This window comes from Amblyomma maculatum, chromosome 1 (genome assembly GCF_055883805.1).
Source record: "Amblyomma maculatum isolate TAMU_Amacu chromosome 1, ASM5588380v1, whole genome shotgun sequence".
Lineage (NCBI taxonomy): Eukaryota > Metazoa > Arthropoda > Arachnida > Ixodida > Ixodidae > Amblyomma > Amblyomma maculatum.
Genome location: NC_139344.1, coordinates 403328950 through 403347395, shown reverse-complemented (window position 1 = coordinate 403347395; position 18446 = coordinate 403328950).

The window sequence follows — 18446 nt, the reverse complement described above, 5'->3', positions numbered from 1 at the left end:
ATCGTGATATGACGCTATAGAAAACCGTCACTGACGACTTTTTTTTAGTAGCCTGCGGAGACCTGACGTCATCGGAAAGCTAGGACCGCGATTTTGGAATGTGGAGCATCCTAATGCGCATTCAGCGCAACGCGCGCTTTATCGAGTTTCTAACGCCCCGCATGTTCTTAATTACAAGCATCAAGCATTGCCTTCTCATAAACATTTTGATACATTTGAAACGCCCTTATCAAATTTCTTATAGTTTTTCAATTATAGCCACCTTTTGTTAATTTTTGCGTTCTTCAACTATTTTAACTCTAGTAATTCATCAGTCATGCACTAAGTTTGGAAATCACATATTATAGCATTGCCTTTTCACTCTGAGCATTCTGACTATTCGAGCCCCTTTTTCCCCATTTTTATTTCTTTAAATCAATTACAATGATTGATCAACTTGTCATCGCATATCATGTACCCATAAATCACCAATCACTAAAACCCTTAATTACTACGGCAAGAGATTTTTTACGTAGCCACTGATCATTCCCGACACGTGCCGATAACTTCTACTAGTATACTATTACAACGCCGACAATTTTTCGGTCCAGCAAGATATATTAGTTATGGTCCAATAAACAGAAAAATGCACTAGTTGGTATCACTTACTCGCTGCGCTAACATGCGGCAAAGTGTAGAGTACTTACATTACACGCAGCTCACAAAGAGGTGCGCATGCGCATTTCGTCCTCGCAGGTATTCGTGTCGATACGCCCACCATGCATGGCGCACACCAGAGCATTCTCATCCGCGCCATGATTGTGGCTCTAGTGGTTACACCATGAATTCGCACCAAAGTGGTGTGTTGCGTGCAGGATATCAGAGCAGTTTGTTCTCACCTTGTGTGCACCGGCCGATCAAAGATCACACCAGATCTCCCGGGATCATCCGCCGACGAGACGCTGAGGGAACTCGATCGAGAACACCTTTGGCTTCTTAGGAGGACACCCAGACAGGGCTGTAGAAGGAGTAGAGAGTCAATGAGAAGGCTGTTGCGGAACAACACTACTAGGGATGCGAGAGGGGCCATATAACTCAAAGGCGTAATGTATCAAAAAGAAAAAAAAAACAACGTAATTCTTATTCACTTGGTATAATACGAAGGAAGCCGGAAAAGGTTATGGGCAGAAAACAATCTCCAATATTTTAGGCATGAGCAGTAATAGTAGAGTGGATACCAAGAGACCATAGAAACACATGGACAACCTATTTCAAACTGACAAAATGGCGAGAATTCCCTTTCTAACACGCTTATACTTTCGCAATATTGTTGTTCCATATTCCAGACTTGTGTAACATAGGTCTTCCCTTACGTGGCGGCCTTTGGTTTATCACTGGTCTGGAATTGTATCCAAAAAGTGTGAGTTTTTCTTTTCAATCTCATGTAGTGACGAGTAAGGCACTTCTTTCCGTACAGGTGTTTTGTACCTTACATCAGGTGGATGTTGTGGAAAAGGCAGCAGGCAGTTCAATAGCTTTGTTTATTTTTTGCTGGGGGCTGAATATCACAAAATTAAATAGCCTTGTTTCTGAACTAATCGCCGCTACTGTTTGAAATATCGAGGGTAGAATTATGCGCGAAGAGGGAACCTGCAGGGCAGCCAGAAGCGAGAATCCGCGAAACTGCTGTGTCTCCCTACACGCCTGGGTGAGGGGTTTGAACTCTTAAAGAGGAAGTAGCCTTTTGCAGCTTCCTGGGAGTCCGCTTCGGCGCCTTTCCCCTCTTTGCGTCTGGAGATGCTGTTGAAGCGTGTCAAGACCGCCGCAATACAAAACTGGCAGTCTAAAGTATGAGATATGCGTGTGTTGGTTCACAGGAGACTTTTTTGTATTGTATTGGGATTAATGGCCCATAAGCGGCTCAGGCTATCATGCGCCAGACACAAGGTTATATCTTGAAATTAGTGGAGTATATGCACTCATTCTATAGTGCTTTGCTTCCTTTAGAAAGCTAAAAAGGCATGACAGATCAACAAGAACATTTTCCCTAAAATCAGTGCTGGATGAAACGGAATGTGCTCATTGTAAAATCTAGTAAAATACTTCCTCCTCTGTGTTTCAAGTCATGTGCACGAATGTAAAACATGGTTTATGGTGAACTCTCCGCATTCTTCACACAATGGTTTGCTGTCTTTTCTCAGTACAAAAATATGCGTCAAGAGTGTATCGCCGATGCGGAGTCGACAAAATCACTTCTATGAAACGTTCTCGATGATACGTACAGACGATTTCTATTCCCCCAAAATCGGCTTTACCAACTGCAGTTTGTTATTTACCTCGCTACACCATGAACTCTGCCATTTCTCCTTTCGTTTACAGCGCACTAGTGTCATGTAGTCTCTGTATGGAATATTTATGTTCTTGATCTGTTTGTTATGGGCTTGAGCAGCACAAACGTCAGCTCTCTCATTGCCTCCAATGCCGACATGACTCGAAACCCAACAAAATGTTATGTCCTAGAGCAAAGGCTGCTGCTATATTATGTATGATGTCTCCAAGTAGTGGAGCAACTGCGTTTTTGTGGTGAAGGGCTGCCAAGACACTTGTGTAAATAACACTGTTTGTGACGTTCACATTAACTATTTTTCTTACAGCGAATAGCAAGTGCGTAAAAATTCTCGTACACTGAGGTAATCGTACTGTCTTTTTTTCCATTTTCCTTGAACTACTGCACTTCCAACATGCTTGATTGTCTTGTAGTCATCTGTATAAAACTGTGTGCAATTTGAATACTTATCAAGAGCTAAGAATTCTGGCAAAATATATTCATGCGGTGTTTTGTTTACAAAACCGAGAAAATGTGAAACCACTAACAATGGGGGGGGGGGGGGGGGGCTGTACCATGGTAGTAGTGGTTCGTGCATGGATTCTATATCAGGGAGGGAGTTTAGTATTCCCAGTTCTTGGCATTTATCCTCGAACCGGAGTAGTAAGGGTTTGATTACCTGGGGTCTATTGCTGAACAGTACTCTAGAGTCGCACTTTGTAACAAGAGGGTAGCATATATGTTTTGGTTGAGCGTATTTTGAGGAGATATGAAAAAGTAAGCATGGTTCTGTATTCGAGGGAGGGTTCATTTGTTTCAACGTAGACACTGTTTATGGGAGAGGTTCTATATGCACTAGATGCGAGACGCAAACCAAGGTTGTGCACAGGGTCCAGAATGATGTTCTTGCAGATCCGTACGCTACACAACGTAATGGAAACAAGACAGTACAACGGAGTGATAAATGCGCAAAAGGCATGTTCTATCAACCTCCCATTTTCTTGAAATGCCCTTGACTAGATTTAGGGATTTGGTAGCTGGATTTTGTAGATTTCTTTTTAAGAGTATTGATATGAGACAAGAGTAATTCAGTGTCGTTCAAGTGCAGAGTGGAGTCAGTTTATATTACACGCCTGAGTGAAAACATAACTGCCACTGTTTTCTGTGCAGAAAACTGAAATCCACTTCTGTCTGCCCACGTAACTAGTTTAATAATTGTTAGCTGTATTTGCTTCTCACACGTTGCTACGTTGCTCACACGTTGCTACCAAGACGCACCTGAAATGTACGGTTGGATAGAAAATCATTCAGAATTTTGAGCATTCGGCCACGAATCCCAATGATCCCGAGCCTCCAGGTTGTGTCGTATGCTTTGTCTAGGTCAAAGAAAATTGTGAGGCAGTGTTGCCTGCGTACAAACGCCTGACTGCTTTCGAGGCTAACCAGATGGTCTGTTGTTGAACATGTTTTTCAATAACCGCACTGGTTGATGTCTAAAAGTTCACGAGATTCAAGAGTAAACATTAATCTGATATTAAGAACGCTTTCAAAATATTTGGCTAGACAGCTGGTCACAACAAATCGTTATCATAGTCCTTACAAGTCATCACTAGTCACTATGAAGCATGTTTATTTTTAATCATTTGTGGTAGTTACAAGTGGTCATTAGACATATTAGTCATGTGTGGTCAATAGTAATCATTTTAGTCATTACCACAGATTACTAAGCTTGTTTAGTCATTTCTAATTAATTGTCGCCAGGAGTGAGGATCAGGGAAACACTTAAGCTCGCCACTGAGGGCACATGATGGTGGTTTGTGGTTGGTTTGTGGGGTCACGGCCGGTCTCGAGGGAGAGCGCGCTCTCTTTCTTACGACCTTCTCAATCGCCGCGGGAACAGTGGGAAAGTTTCTCCTTGAGTTGCACTCTCCGCCGCAGCAAGGGGCGCGACCTGCTCACTGTTCGCTCCGCGTCTGCTTCAGCGGCGGCGGGTGGCTTTTGCCTGGTTTCGCGCTGTCGCTCGCGAGTTTCGTGGTGAGTGCAGCCCGGAAATTGAAGAACACAGAAGGTAGATGCTGCAGCGGAATGTCGTCAACGTTTTACACACGTGAACGGATATAAAGAACTGTCGTTCAGCAAATATTCGACAAGCATGGCATACATTGCGGCATGGTAGCTACTTTTGTCCATTTTAATCCGAATTTTTCCCTAGCCTGTACAAGAATAGGAACAAAAAAAAACTGAATGAGCAGTGATCACATCGAAGCTTCTTCAAGGCTAACATGACAGCAACTCGTCTGCAACGGAAAAACAGTCTTTCGGCGCTAATGCGAAACCATTCATGTAGCACTGAAGATGAAAATAATTTCATAAAAATGTAATGTAAATTGCAAAATGCTTGCATGATATAATGTATTGGTATAACAGTCAAAGTAAACGTTTTATGGTTGAGTTTTAAATGTTATTACAATTCATATATTTGCCAATGTGGAGTGTTATAAACATTATTTTAATTTTACAAATATAAAGATTGTTTTAATGAAATGTTTACATGATATTAAGCTTATTATGAAAACAATAAAAAATGGTATGATATTCATGACACCACTTGTGCTTGAAGTGGTAAAGAGCGGCCAATAACTGATGAAGGTGATGCTCGATGCAGTGACTTTACAAATGAGTTCACCTGCTATATCGAAAGTATGCAAGAAACTTCTAAAGCGTTAAAGAAGGACACTCTCACTGAAGACTCATTTCAAGCCTTATATAGCGACCCATTGAGGCTCTCTTCGGGAAAGTAAGGTTAATGTGCGGAAGGGAATGACATGTGCTAGATTCGAGGGCCGTAACAGCTAGCGGCACATGACTACATTGTCAAGACGGACATTTCATCTGAGAGCAAAATCAAGGCACCGATGGAAGTGATGGCATCTTCTACCAACCCATTTCCCTCTGTCACATATTCCGGTTTATCTTACGTCGCTGGATATAGCGTTTAGTTAATCAACTTCGGGTGTGACGCTTTCGCTATTCTTGAAACTAGCGAAAGAAGCAGCCCCATGTAGTGCGCTCTTCTACGAGGACAATATTCTAGTGGACGGCATTATCCGAAACCAGAGCTTGTTGCCCTATTCACAAGCTTTTTTTTGTTTTTAGAAAAAGCTGTCGTGCACCTACTACACACAAATGTTCTCGAAGTACTTAAGATCCTGATTCAGTCAGCATTTCAGAATTCAACAATGAGTTGTCCGAAAGTAATTGACAACAGCTATGGTATTAGGTCTGCTTCTTTGATCTTTGAAAAAGTTCTCAGAATTCTTCTTCTCAAATAATTATACCAGGAAAGTGACAGAGAAGATCGAGAGGACAACTCCTTATGTGCACAAGCCGTGCAGGAAGATTTTGAGACTGAACTTTCTAGACGCAGGTCGCATTTTGATAAATGGATGAATACATACTGCAATGTGTAACTGTGAAGGACAATTTATTTATTGTTTGCCGATCTTTTCGATTCTGCTTAACTGTTTATGCCCATTTCCTTGATTGAAAGCAGTCGCGAGACTACATATACATCTTCGGTCTTTCAACCGACTGATATGTTTGAACGAAGCTACAACAGCCCACTCCACTAGACAAGTGAAATTTTAACTATAGGAGTAGATTTTCGTTCTTTACTCTGAATCTGAGACGCGCCATGAATTTTTGCCGACGCCCCTTCTGATCCAAACAAAAACAATAGCGGTTGAGAGAATCTCCACCCAACAGTTCACCATGCACTCACGTCAGGTAGCGCTACACCTGCTTAAAACATTCAAAGGCACATTGCATAGCCTGGACTATTCCTCGTACACGGTAAGTGTTCGATGTTGATTACGGACTTTGTATAAACCATAAGGGGCGAAATGTCAGGACCTGGCGGTTGCAACTGACGCGGGCGAAGCAAAAAGCAAGCGCGCGTTTTTCTTGCGCATGAACGGCTGTAATGGAGGAGCAGCAGTGGGGCGGTGGCGACCCCACCGAGGCGCGGCGGGTGGTGGAAACAGACCCCATTGGAGAGGCCGTAAGAGAAGAGAAGCGCTCCTCTCCCTCGAGACCGGCTGTGGTGGGGTTTACCGTCCCAAAGCGACTAAGGCTATGAGAGACGTCGAAGTGGAGGAATCCAGAAATTTCGACCACCTGGGGTTCTTTAACGCGCACTGACATCGCACAGCACACGGAGTCCACTCTGGTTCGCCTCCAGATGGCATTTCATGCACATGTAGGATGTTTTAACGTGAAAGCCTTTAATGGCTCATGCTGTCATGAACAAAATGTGTCCCGCTTTTGCTGCGGCTCTGATTTTCCGAGACGGATGATGTCATAGAGGTTTCGACCAATCAGAGCACCATCACAGTATGCGCGAATGCATGCCTTATATGGCCATATGTCAATCAATGATCAATTGCTAATTAGTGAATAATGAAATAATGATTGATGACTAAAAGTAATCCATTGTTTACTTATTAACGGGTAATAAATAATTATCTACTGTGTGACTAATATTTATACAATTACCTAAAGATAAATTGGTTGGTTGGTTGGTTTGTGGGGTTTAACGTCCCAAAGCAACTCAGGCTATGAGAGACGCCGTAGTGGAGGACTCCGGAAATTTCGACCACCTGGGGTTCTTTAACGTGCACTGACATCGCACATATTGAATTATTATTCAATAATTATTTAATTACTAATTAATGTCAGTAGCGTAGCAACTGCTTCAGTCGCTATAGTCCTTCGTAATTGTTTTTTCATTTTTGTAAAGCTGACATTTGGTGCTGCAGAACTGCTAGCCGCATTCTTGCAAAAAATTGGCAGTGGTTTAGCTCTGGTTAACTCTAGTTCAGTTGCAAAAGACGCGCCTTTCTGCTCCGGTGTCTGTAGTACGCTTAGCTCTCTTACTCTCATTCCTTCTATTATCGGCAGCCACAAGCCAGGCAACCACCTCGGGTTCGGATAAATAACTTCTCTGCTCTTCTGCGCCGCTGACCAGCGGCCGGGCTCTCCTTCTCCATTGCTGGTCGATTCTTGCACACACCTCGCGCACACACCTCTTCTCCGTACAACCAACGGAGAGAGAGGCGCAGCTGGCACCGGCTGTGATTATGACGTCACTTCTCCGGCACCGCCAGAGCTCGGCCGCGACGGCAGCTACGACGCACCAGCTGCGCTGCCTCTGACGTCAAGGAGCTCCTCGCGCATGCGCAGCTTAGCCCACGCTATGCCACGCGAAATGGCTCGACGACTAGCGCAGCGTTGCTTTCGCAACAAAACCCGATTCCGAAGCCGATTTGACCTGTAAACTTTCCAAGGGACTTCAGGTGTCCACGGAAACAGATCCAGCGCCTTACTTTTCCTGTAAAACCAATTATACAACGCCGGTGAACTTTGATGCGTTCAACGGAACGCTGGTTGTGTTCAACAAGGGGCACATTAAAGAGCATTGAGACAAGGTAGGCACCAGAGCCACAACAAGATTTGCCTGGAAGGCACACCCTTGCTCTCTCTGCCTTTAATACTAGGTCCCTAGGTGAGTTGGCTGGGGCCGGCCTCACAGGGCTGGCCAGCCTGCCAGCGGATTTTTTCTGTTGTAGGCTGTCGCTGCACCCTCCGCCGCTTCGGTGGTGGACGACGGCTGTTGCGACGTGCGTCTTTCTCTCAGTCTTGTTCTTTCTTCTCTATTTTCTCTTCTGTACACTGGACGCAGCGGAGGTGGCTCAGCTACAGAGCCAGTAGCAGGCCCGTGCATTTTCTTATCCTTCTTACATTCGTAACAGATGAGGACTGCCGTTACATCAAAAAAGAAATGAAATCAAACTGTAATATTTATCTCGCTCAAGATTACAACGAACGACAAATAGCAAAAGGCTGTCAGCCCCAGCTCGAAAAACTCCTTGTGCCCCTTCACACCGCGGCCGGGCTTGAGCGTTGGCCGGGTAGTATGAGATTCGTAGTCTGTGATTAGAATACAATAAACATGTGGCTCAAATGTCAACTATAGTTTACGAATAATGCACACACTGAACCTGGCAGGAAAAAAAATATACATGAAACTTAACTGCTGCAAAAATAAACTTTGAGTGCGAAAGGAAGCACGTAAGATGTTCAAGAAAAGATGTTACGTCAGAGAGCTGAGATTCCAAAGCTAATTATTTTGCATGGTTTTCGATGTTCATGCCATGTTTCGCAAGATTGTTGATTTGATTCGGAAAGTTGCAGCGAAATTAATGCGTATGATTGATTAGTGGTGCGGCAGAGTGCAAAGGACCAAAAGGTGTGGTTCTTGCACTGCATAAGCAGGCATGTATCGAATTAAAAATGGTGCATTTTAAGCATGCAGTCAATGTTAACTAAAAAGGAGTTTTATGCCTAGAAAAACTTCTGAGGGTGTATAAACTCTTAAGTTATCAGTTATCAGAGTGTGCCTCAGAATGCACATGCAACGCCATGTTAGCAATCATCTGCGCAATGAATCCTTGTGCTAACGATATTAGACTATTCCGTTTCGTTATCGCATTCCAGACGTGGAAGCTAGATGCGATAAATAGTGGTAGGGAAACAATGTTGATTACAACTTTCATTGTTGTGAAAAACTGCGTGTGGTCAGCTGTTTTTTGTTTACTTTGCTACGAACATTATATACTAATTATGCGTCCAACATGCAGATAGGGTGGCCTACAACCCTCCACTTCGCTATAATCCTCGACACAAACGTACTCGAGATTGTTTTATTGTACGCCGCACGGCCGACATAGCGAAGTAGCCGGTACTTTCAGCTGATGAAAATAAAAAATTGTATTTCTTCTTAGGTCATAATAAGCTTTGCCACAGCAAAGGAGCCCTCCTAACTACAATCAAGTACAACAAGGCTCTTTCCGCAGAGCGCCACCCGCAAAGTTATCAGGAGAGCGAAGAAAAGGCCGCGGACACTGTTCCTCCCGGGAGAGCTTTTGTGTCAGCCGATAAAAAGCCCCTCACCCTCGAGGGGCCATCGGGAAGCTAGTTTCGGCGCCAAAATACCACTCGTTTTCACAACATCCTTGTTGAGTGAGGTGGGTTTCCGACTCGTGTGTAAGCCCCTTAAACTGCTTACGTGGAAGCTCCTCCATGATGTAGTTTAGGTGAGACAGCGTATACAGCTTGTTTCGTTGAGAAGGTGCCGCCGTAGGCCGCGGTCGTAATAACTCCTAAATGATCCACAAGACGATGACGTCACAATAAGATGACGGTAATTGCCATGCCCAAATTCATATGACGCAGGAGATAGATAAATTAAATTCTAAACGCATGTTCCATGAAGGAACGTAGGTAACAGGCGTGTTTGAAGAGTACATAAGAATGTGTTGTGCATTTACTAATCAGTATTGCAATGTGTACTAACGATGAAATAATAATACTTTAGAATATTAAAGAACAGAAGGAAGGAAAATCATATAATTAGTTGCGGACGCGTTATAGCGTCTAGTCTTAACTCGAAGCTTAAGCGTCCTGTAAATCTGTGTCGAAGATAATAGTATTGTATTGTATTGTATTGTATTGTATTGTGTTGTGTTTTATGGCGCATAAGCAACTCAGGCTATCATGCGCCAAGCACAAGGTATATTATGTTTTTTTTTTCTTTTTTTTTTAGAAGGGATGAAGTGTTAAGATATCATAGCTTGTTAAGAAAGATGTTTCTTCTAAGAAACTAAAAACACATGAAATGTCTACAATTGCATTCTCTCCTAGGAGAAGGGATGGATGGAATGGTATCTGTTCGGTGTAAAATTGAGTGAAATGCTTTTTCCGTAGCTTTTCGAGTTTTTTTACATGAAATTAAAATGTGGTTTATCGTCAGTCCATGCCCACAGTCTTCACATATGGGTTCATCTTCTTTTTTGAGAATGAAACTATGAGTAAGATGCGTGTGTCCTATTCGAAGGCGACATAATATTACCTCCATGAAGCGTTTCTGGTGACTGCATGACTTCCATTCTTCGACAACTGGTTTCACGACGTGTAGTTTGTTGTTTATTTCATTTTTCCATGAGGCTTGCCATTTTTCCCTGAGCTTTTTTTGTATGAATTTCAAAACATCTTTGCGTGGTACATTTACTCAAATGAAGGAAATAAATAAAAACCCTTCCAAGTGAATGGTGAACCGACCTCGAGTCTCTCGCACTGCGTTTGCGTGGAAACAGGTACCGGCGAAGCTCGTCGGTCGCTGCACCTAGCGTCCTGGTGGCCTCCGTAACATCGGACTTGACCTCGGCCAGTTTCATCCGCAGTGCCTGTCTGACATCGGGCAGCTCCTGGTCTCCGGTGTCCTGCAAGAGCCGTATCTTCAGACTACAGATCCTCGACGCTTCTTGTAGTAAAATAACGTTAGTTTATGATAATGAACAGCTGTGTCATTAAACAGGATGTGATACAGGACCAATAATTAGGCGAATAACGAAATTTATTACAGATCTTTCGATTAGATGCGATGTGAGGACAAGCGTATGGGCGCCCATAGGAAACAACACGTTCATACTTCGCTGCCGCAGTAAACATGACGCACAAGAAGTATAAAAGGTGAGTCTAATGTACGCTGTGCCTGACGGCGTGACGGGGGGACGGCTGCTGTTCCAGCACGCGTCTTTTCTTAATGCGTAAGCATTTTATGGGTATGTAGGAGGGTTTCACGTGGGAGTGCCGGCGCTGTAAAAGAAGGAAAGGTGCCCAATTGACAAAATTGGTGTTGTGGTTTAGTTAGGTAATTATATAGCGCCAATAACAGTAATAATTGGTTGACAGAAAAGAAAACGCGCAATGTCTGTAACACTTGTTCTGCGGACACCTTAATCGTGCCGTAAAGAAAGGGAGAAAGATGAGATTGAAAGCAGAAATAATAAAAGGGGTACCGCAGTGGAGAGCTTCAGGGTACTTTCGACCACCTGTGCATCTTCAACGTGCCCTGGCATTGTACAGAACACGGACGCCTCTTCGTTTTGATTTCATCGAAGCTTGATTAGAGCCACTTAAGTGGTTTTCATGAAAAAGCCCAGTATCTGTCAGTCGCGGAAGAGGAACCGGTTGGTATGGAATACATGCGAAAATTAAAAATTTGTAATGGCACATACATGTCTTGCTGGAATAATTTACTGACATCGCACAGCACGTGGACATCTCTTCGCTTCGCCGCCATCGAAACGTAGAGCCAGATAAACAGTTTACAGGAAAGGAAAGGTCCAGTAGCTGTCAATCGCAGAATAGTAACTATAGTTACTAAGGAATATGTGTGAAAAGTAAACATTTGTCTGCAATTGTATATACATGCTTTCTCAACTTTTTTGCCTCTATCAAAATAACAAATAGTCCTATTGAAGCTAAGGCTGTTTCTTGAATTTCATTTTAAATACGAATACTCTAAATATTACCTACAATAACGACCTTGTAAAAGGCAGAATAGTCTCAGAACTTTTAGCGCTTGTACTTCGAAACCGTAAATATAAATTAGTTTATAAAAAGAAAAGGCGCAGTATTTATCACATATTTTGGAGGACACCTCAACTACCTCTAGGAAGATAGGAAGGCAGGGTTCAAAGAAGAGAGAAAGTAGTATCGGTAGCGGAGGACTCCGTAATATTGACTGCGCGGGCCTCGCCGTGGAGGAGCACTGGTTATGACAACCGGCTACTGTTCCGAACCACCCAGGTTCGATCCCAAATGCCGGCGACCGCGTTTTGATAGAGCGAAATGGAGAGGCCTCTGTGAGCTGGGCAATGTCAGGTGATCGAAATTGGTCGTAACCCTTCATTAGGTTTATGAAGCGAAAATCGGCGCAAGATGCCCGTGATCTGTGAGTCGCATCTGCGCACTGATGGATCACTCGCAAAAGCGGGCTGTGAGGAGGCGATTAAGATTGAAAATGACTGACAGTAGTAAGTATTGAATAACAATTATTAATATATGAATATATGCAATGATTAATATTAAGAACTAATAGCGACTAGTAACGACCCATCTGATTGGAAATGAGTAAAAATGATTAAGACTATGACTAGGTATGACTCAACATGGCTGCTAACGACTATGAAATGAACAGTATGTCAAGCGACGTGTAGTCACCGTAACTGATAGGAAATGAGTCCAAATTCTTAGCTACGAGTGGTAACGACTACAATGGCTGCACGTGACTCATGACTACGAAACAATATGTCAAACGACAACTTCAAATGGCCGCTACTGATTTGAAATGAGTAAAATGCTTCGCTTTGAGTGGTAATGACTGCAGGAATTAGGTTTGACTCATCGCAACTACGAAATGAATAATATGTCAAACGACTTGAGTGACCCCAACTGGCTTGAAACAAGTAAAAATGCTTAAAGACCAGTGATATTGACGCGAAACATTCAAATCTTTATTTTTAATTTTTCGACAGCCACTTACATGCGGCTTTATCACCAATTTCAGCGCACGAACCAATTCTGTATTCTTTGTTCATGCTCATTGTCACGAAACGCAGCTTTAATATTTTCTTTGTCGTGCAAGATGTGCCTGGATGTTTGGTTTGGTTTGGTTTGTGGGGTTTAACGTCCCAAAGCAACTCAGGCTATGAGAGACGCCGTAGTGGAGGACTCCGGAAATTTCGACCCCCTGGGGTTCTTTAACGTGCACTGACATCGCACAGCACAAGGGCGCCTTGCTTTCCGCCTCCATCGAAAAGCGGCCGCCGAGGCCGGGATTCGATCCCGCGTCCTTGGGTGCGTCTTGGTACTGCTCTATCAAAAACCTTTGCCCAAGAAAATGGTGTTCCGCAGGGATGTATTTTAAGCACAATGCTCTTTGTAGTAAAAATGATTTCAGTTTTCAAAGTAATACCAAAATCTATTATGTACACGGTCTACGTCAAGGATCTTCAAATAACTAGTGACGTTGGCCGACAAAAATGTATTTTAGTTTTCTGCACAGAAAAGAGTGGCAATTATGTTTTCACTCAGACGTGGAACACAAACTGACCCCACTCTGCACCTGAACGACACTGAATTACCAGTTAAAACGGGCACAAATTATGCTACAGACTGCAGCCAATACCTGTAGTAACCATTGCATGTTTACATCTACTTTTGACTGCGGTAGAGGCTGGAATTGTTTGAAAATGCCTTTCGGAGAATTATTTGGTGTTTCTTTGTGGTTACTCCACGACATCGAGGGCGGGATTCCTGTCGCTTTATTTATCCTGAACTAACTGGCCTTCTGGGTTCATTTACCCGGCTATAACAGGCTTAGTTTGCGGATGCCACTATTTTCCACTAAAGTGCTAACTTTAGCACTCTTAGGCATGCCGCAAGCTGTGACGCTAGTGTATTCACAAATGGGAGGTATTGCAGGGCAGACCAAAATATCGCCACTTCTGCCGTTTATTTCTAGTCTGTGTTGTACAGTCATGATCGTACAGCTTCATCTACGGTAGCGTGCAAAATGCTAAGGTTGCGGCCATCACGAGCTTAGCGTGAGAAATTGATGCCTGGCAAAAAAAAGAAAGAAAAATGCTCCGAAAACGGTTAGCGCACTGCACGAGGTATGATAAATAAAAGGCATAGGACTTTATTTGGTATAGTAAGACCACTTTTGTCCGCTGGCAAGTTTTACAATAGCTCTATCTGGCCCGGGCCTCAACTAACATGTACCGTCTACACACGAGAATAGCCACGTCTTTTCTCCGGTGCGAAAAACTTATTATCCAACAGGTACACTATTGACATAAGCCTATAGGCATTAGCCAGCCACACACGCATGTGGCTGGATTATTCGAGATACATCTAGGCGCACCGGAGAAACGACGTGGCTATTCTCGTGTGTAGACGGTACATGTTAGTTGAAGCCCGGGCCAGATAGAGATATTGTAAAACTTGCCAGCGGACAAAAGTGGTCTTACTATACCAAATAAAGTCCTATGCCTTTTATTTATCATACCTCGCGCAGTGCGTTCAACGTTTTCTGAGCGTTTTTTTTTTTTTTTTTGCCAGGCATCAATTTCTCACGCTAAGCTCGTGATGGCCGCAACCTTAGCATTTTGCACGCTACCGTAGATGAAGCTGTACGATCATGACTGTACAGCACAGACTAGAAATAAACGGCAGAAGTGGCGATATTTTGGTTTGCCCTGCAATACCTCCCATTTGTGAATACATTAGCGTCACAGCTTGCGGCATGCCTAAGAGTGCTAAAGTTAGCACTTTAGTGGAAAATAGTGGCATCCGCAAACTAGGCCTGTTATAGCCGGCTAAATGAACCCAGCAGGCCAGCTACTTCAGGATAAATAAAGCGACAGGAATCCCGCCCTCGATGTCGTGGAGTAACCACAAAGAGACACCAAATAATCCTCCGAAAGGCATTTTCAAACATTTCCAGCCTCTACCGCAGTCAAAAGTATATGTAAACATGCAATGGTTACTACAGGTATTGGCTGCAGGCTGTAGCATAATTTGTGGCCGTTTTTAACTGGTAATTCAGTGTCGTTCAGGTGCAGAGAGGGGTCAGTGTGTTCCACGTTTGAGTGAAAACATAACTGCCACTGTTTTCTGTGCAGAAAGCTAAAATCCATTTTTGTCGGCCAACGTCACTAGTTATTTGAAGATCGTTGACGTAGACCGAGTACGTAATATATTTTGGTATTACTTTGAAAATTGAAATCATTTTTACTACAAAGAGCATTGTGCTTAAAATACATCCCTGCGGAACACCATTTTCTTGGGCAAAGGTTTTTGATAGAGCAGTACTAAGACACACCTGAAATGTACGGTTGGATAGAAATTCATTCAGAATTTTGAGCATTCGGCCACGAATCCCTAAGTCTGCTAGGTCGCGTAGGATCCCAAACCTCCAGCGTTTGTCGTATGCTTTGTCTAGGTCAAAGAAAATGGTGTGGCAGTAATGCCTGTGTATAAAAGCCTCTCTGACTGTGTTTTTGAGACGAAGATGGTCTGTTCTTGAACATGTTGTTGAACATGAGAGCAATGGGCCTATAACTGCTTGGGGATGTTGGTGGCTTTCCTGGTTTTAAAAATGGAAAATTATCGCCTTAACTCTCTCTCTCTCTCTGAGAGTATTCCGCCAATTCATATTTTGTTAAAAAATTCAAAATGCGTGTTTTGAACATTCGGATGGATTGGCGAACATTTTATAATGTATTCGGTCAGGGCCGGGTGCGGTTTGTTTATCTGCAGATAAAACACTTTTTTAATTCCTGGATTGTAATTAGGCTATTGTAATCCTCGTCATGGCTTCCACTTGTTGGAAGTCTGTTTCTCAGCTGTTGTGTTTTTGGAACTTGAAATTGTCGAGAAATGCTCCCTTAATATATTACCTTGCTCCTCCATACTGGTTTGTACACCGGGGGCTGCCAGAAGGGGAAGAGTGATACCTGCTTCCACATTTTTTTGGATGTGATTGAACTATTTGACGATATGTAATTTAGCCAGGATGTCTGTTAGAGCTATGACAGATATGCCATGCTATTGCTCTGACCTTTTCAAAAACTGTTAGATTTTCGTATGTTGGGTATCTACGAAAGACGCCTCATGCCTTATTTTGTGCTTTCTTTGGTGCCCTACATTCTTGTGTGTACCAATATTTATTTTTTCTTGCCACTCCCGGCAAGATGAGCAGCAGTGAGAATACAGGATGTAAATATATCATTGAGTTCATCCACACTGAGGCTATCTGAAATTATTCCCTCCAGACAAGCTTCTGATTTAAACGATGACCAATCAGCTAGGTGCAATTTCCAATGGCGTGGTTTAGTAGAGATGACTGTTGGGGAGGATAAAAGGCTAACAACCACAGGCAGGGGTCGCTCCCATAAGGGTTGTTTGTTTAGAACATCCAATTTGAAATCACTAAAAATGGAGGGTGAACCGAATGATAAATCTAAGCAGCTCATTTTTCCGAACCTTGGAGAGCAGCATGTTTTCTTTCCAGTGTTTAGAAGGCAGATGTTGCTACATCAAATAAAAAACACGACCTCTAATATCGGTTAGTTCAATTCCCCAAAATGATGAGTGAGCACTAAAATCACCGACTACGAGATATGGTTCTGGAAGATGTTGCACAAGTTCTTCCAAGTCAGCAAGGGTTGTGGTTAAATGTGATGGCAGATGTAAAGAGCATACTGTTAATGTTTTAAAATGGACGACGATAACAGCCATGACTTCGAGTTTTGTTTTTAGGCTGATTTCGCTAGTTTCAACATCACTTCTGGCTACAATTGCAACGCCTCCAGAAAACCTTCCTGGCTGCTCTCAGTCGCACCGAAAGACTTTAGTGTTTCAGGACACCTTTTTGATGGGATCCTAAGTTTGTCTCCTGCGTACATAATGATATGGAGAAAGTGAGCCTAAAATGTCTTATTTCTCTATAGTTTTTAAGAAATCCATGACAGTTCCACTGAATGAAGAATGCCATGTTTACCAAGATAGAATGATTTGATTAAAAACTTAGGTTCATGGTTTGTGTGGTCCAGTTATAACGTGTTCCTTTTTTTTCGTTCGAGAGAGCTATTCCGCCTCTGTAGCAGTGGCGGAGGAGGGGTTATATCATCTGCAAATGAGACGCTGGTGTGGGGGTTTCTGGCTTCTCCTGTTGGGGGGGAAGCCGTGTGGGGTGCTGTCTGAGAGGCAGCGGGCCCCGTTTCTCCAATGGCAGGACAGCTCTTGCTGTTCCTGTCTCTGAGCTGTCTCCCCGCTGGCCAGTTTGCTTACTTCGTATCTGGGGCCTAGGATGTTTGTTAGGGACACTACAATAGGTGAAATTATCCGGGCATGTTTTCCAGTGGTTTCACTGTGGCTGACATGGTACTTGGGGAAGATTTCTTGTTTTGAGGAGAAGAATTCAGCAGTTACATCGGTCCGCCTTTTTTTAAGGCGATCATTTGGTTTTGCTGAGGATGCCATAAAAAAGTATGCCGTTCGGCCACGGTGCCAGCCGCCCACCACGGAGCCCAACAAGGGGACGGGACAGGAAATTGCAAACATGTCCTGCCTCCGCTAGCTGTACACCATAACTATAACCTAATATGGGGCAACACAGGGTAGTTACTCCACACAAGGTTAACCCTTGCTGCCGGGAAGTGAGGAAAGACCAAGAAGAGAGTAGAGGACGGGAGAGATCACTTCGGCGTTGATACTAACCAACGGAGCCACCCGCGGAGGCCTTCCCCACCTCGACACGTCACGTTATCAATTTCTACAATCAGAGAAACCAATCTTCCTCAAACGTACTCCAGCCATGTTAATCATGCGGAGTGCCCACTTCATGCTACGACTGCATGACGCTGGAGGAACTCCTGTCATGTGTAGCGACGTCAACTTTTCCTGAACGTCTTAACGTCATACGGATCGGGCTTCCGATGATCCTAGCCTCTAATTATGACACCTCTATGGTGACCGGGAGAGAAGTGGCCAGTCGATAGAGCACAGCTGGCACCAGCAACCCGGTCATGTTCTCCATCCAAGTCGAGCTGCTTCCTCTTATGTGGCATGCCCAGCTTTTTGGATCAGCCATGGAGCAAGCCCAGCTAAAGGATAGTCGGGAAACAAACGCTCGAAAGCTGCAGACAATACAAATGCTTTCTACTGCAGCACCACTTGCAGGATTATTTCTCGCATTATCCTGTGCACTCCCAATAGAAAAAGTGACATTTGCTTTTTGTCTGCTCCTCTCTCTCTTACTGCCTGCAACTGCGCTTTCCAAGTTAAAATAAAAAATAAGTTCTCGCTAATTTTAAGTCTCGCAGTGTTCGCGTTTCCAGTTTTACAGCAGGCGGAGCAAGGAGGTGCGTTTGCACTAACCCCTTGCACCACACTCGCTTTGGACTCGCTGAAGAGGCTCGCGCTGAGTTGCTGTTGTTATAGTGCCGCCGGTGAACAGTCGGCGGCTGCTCTTAGCTCCAAAACATAGCATACGATCGCGTCCAACATTGGCTTCCAAGTGAGACGCCCACACTGCAGGAGAGAACGCTGCGAAAGCATTTTTAAGACTATCATTAAGCACCTGGCCACAGGGTAGGCGCAACATTTTTGTGCGGTATGGTATACCATGGTGCTGATTTGGCACAATGGGTGCAGCAGGTGCTAATGAGTG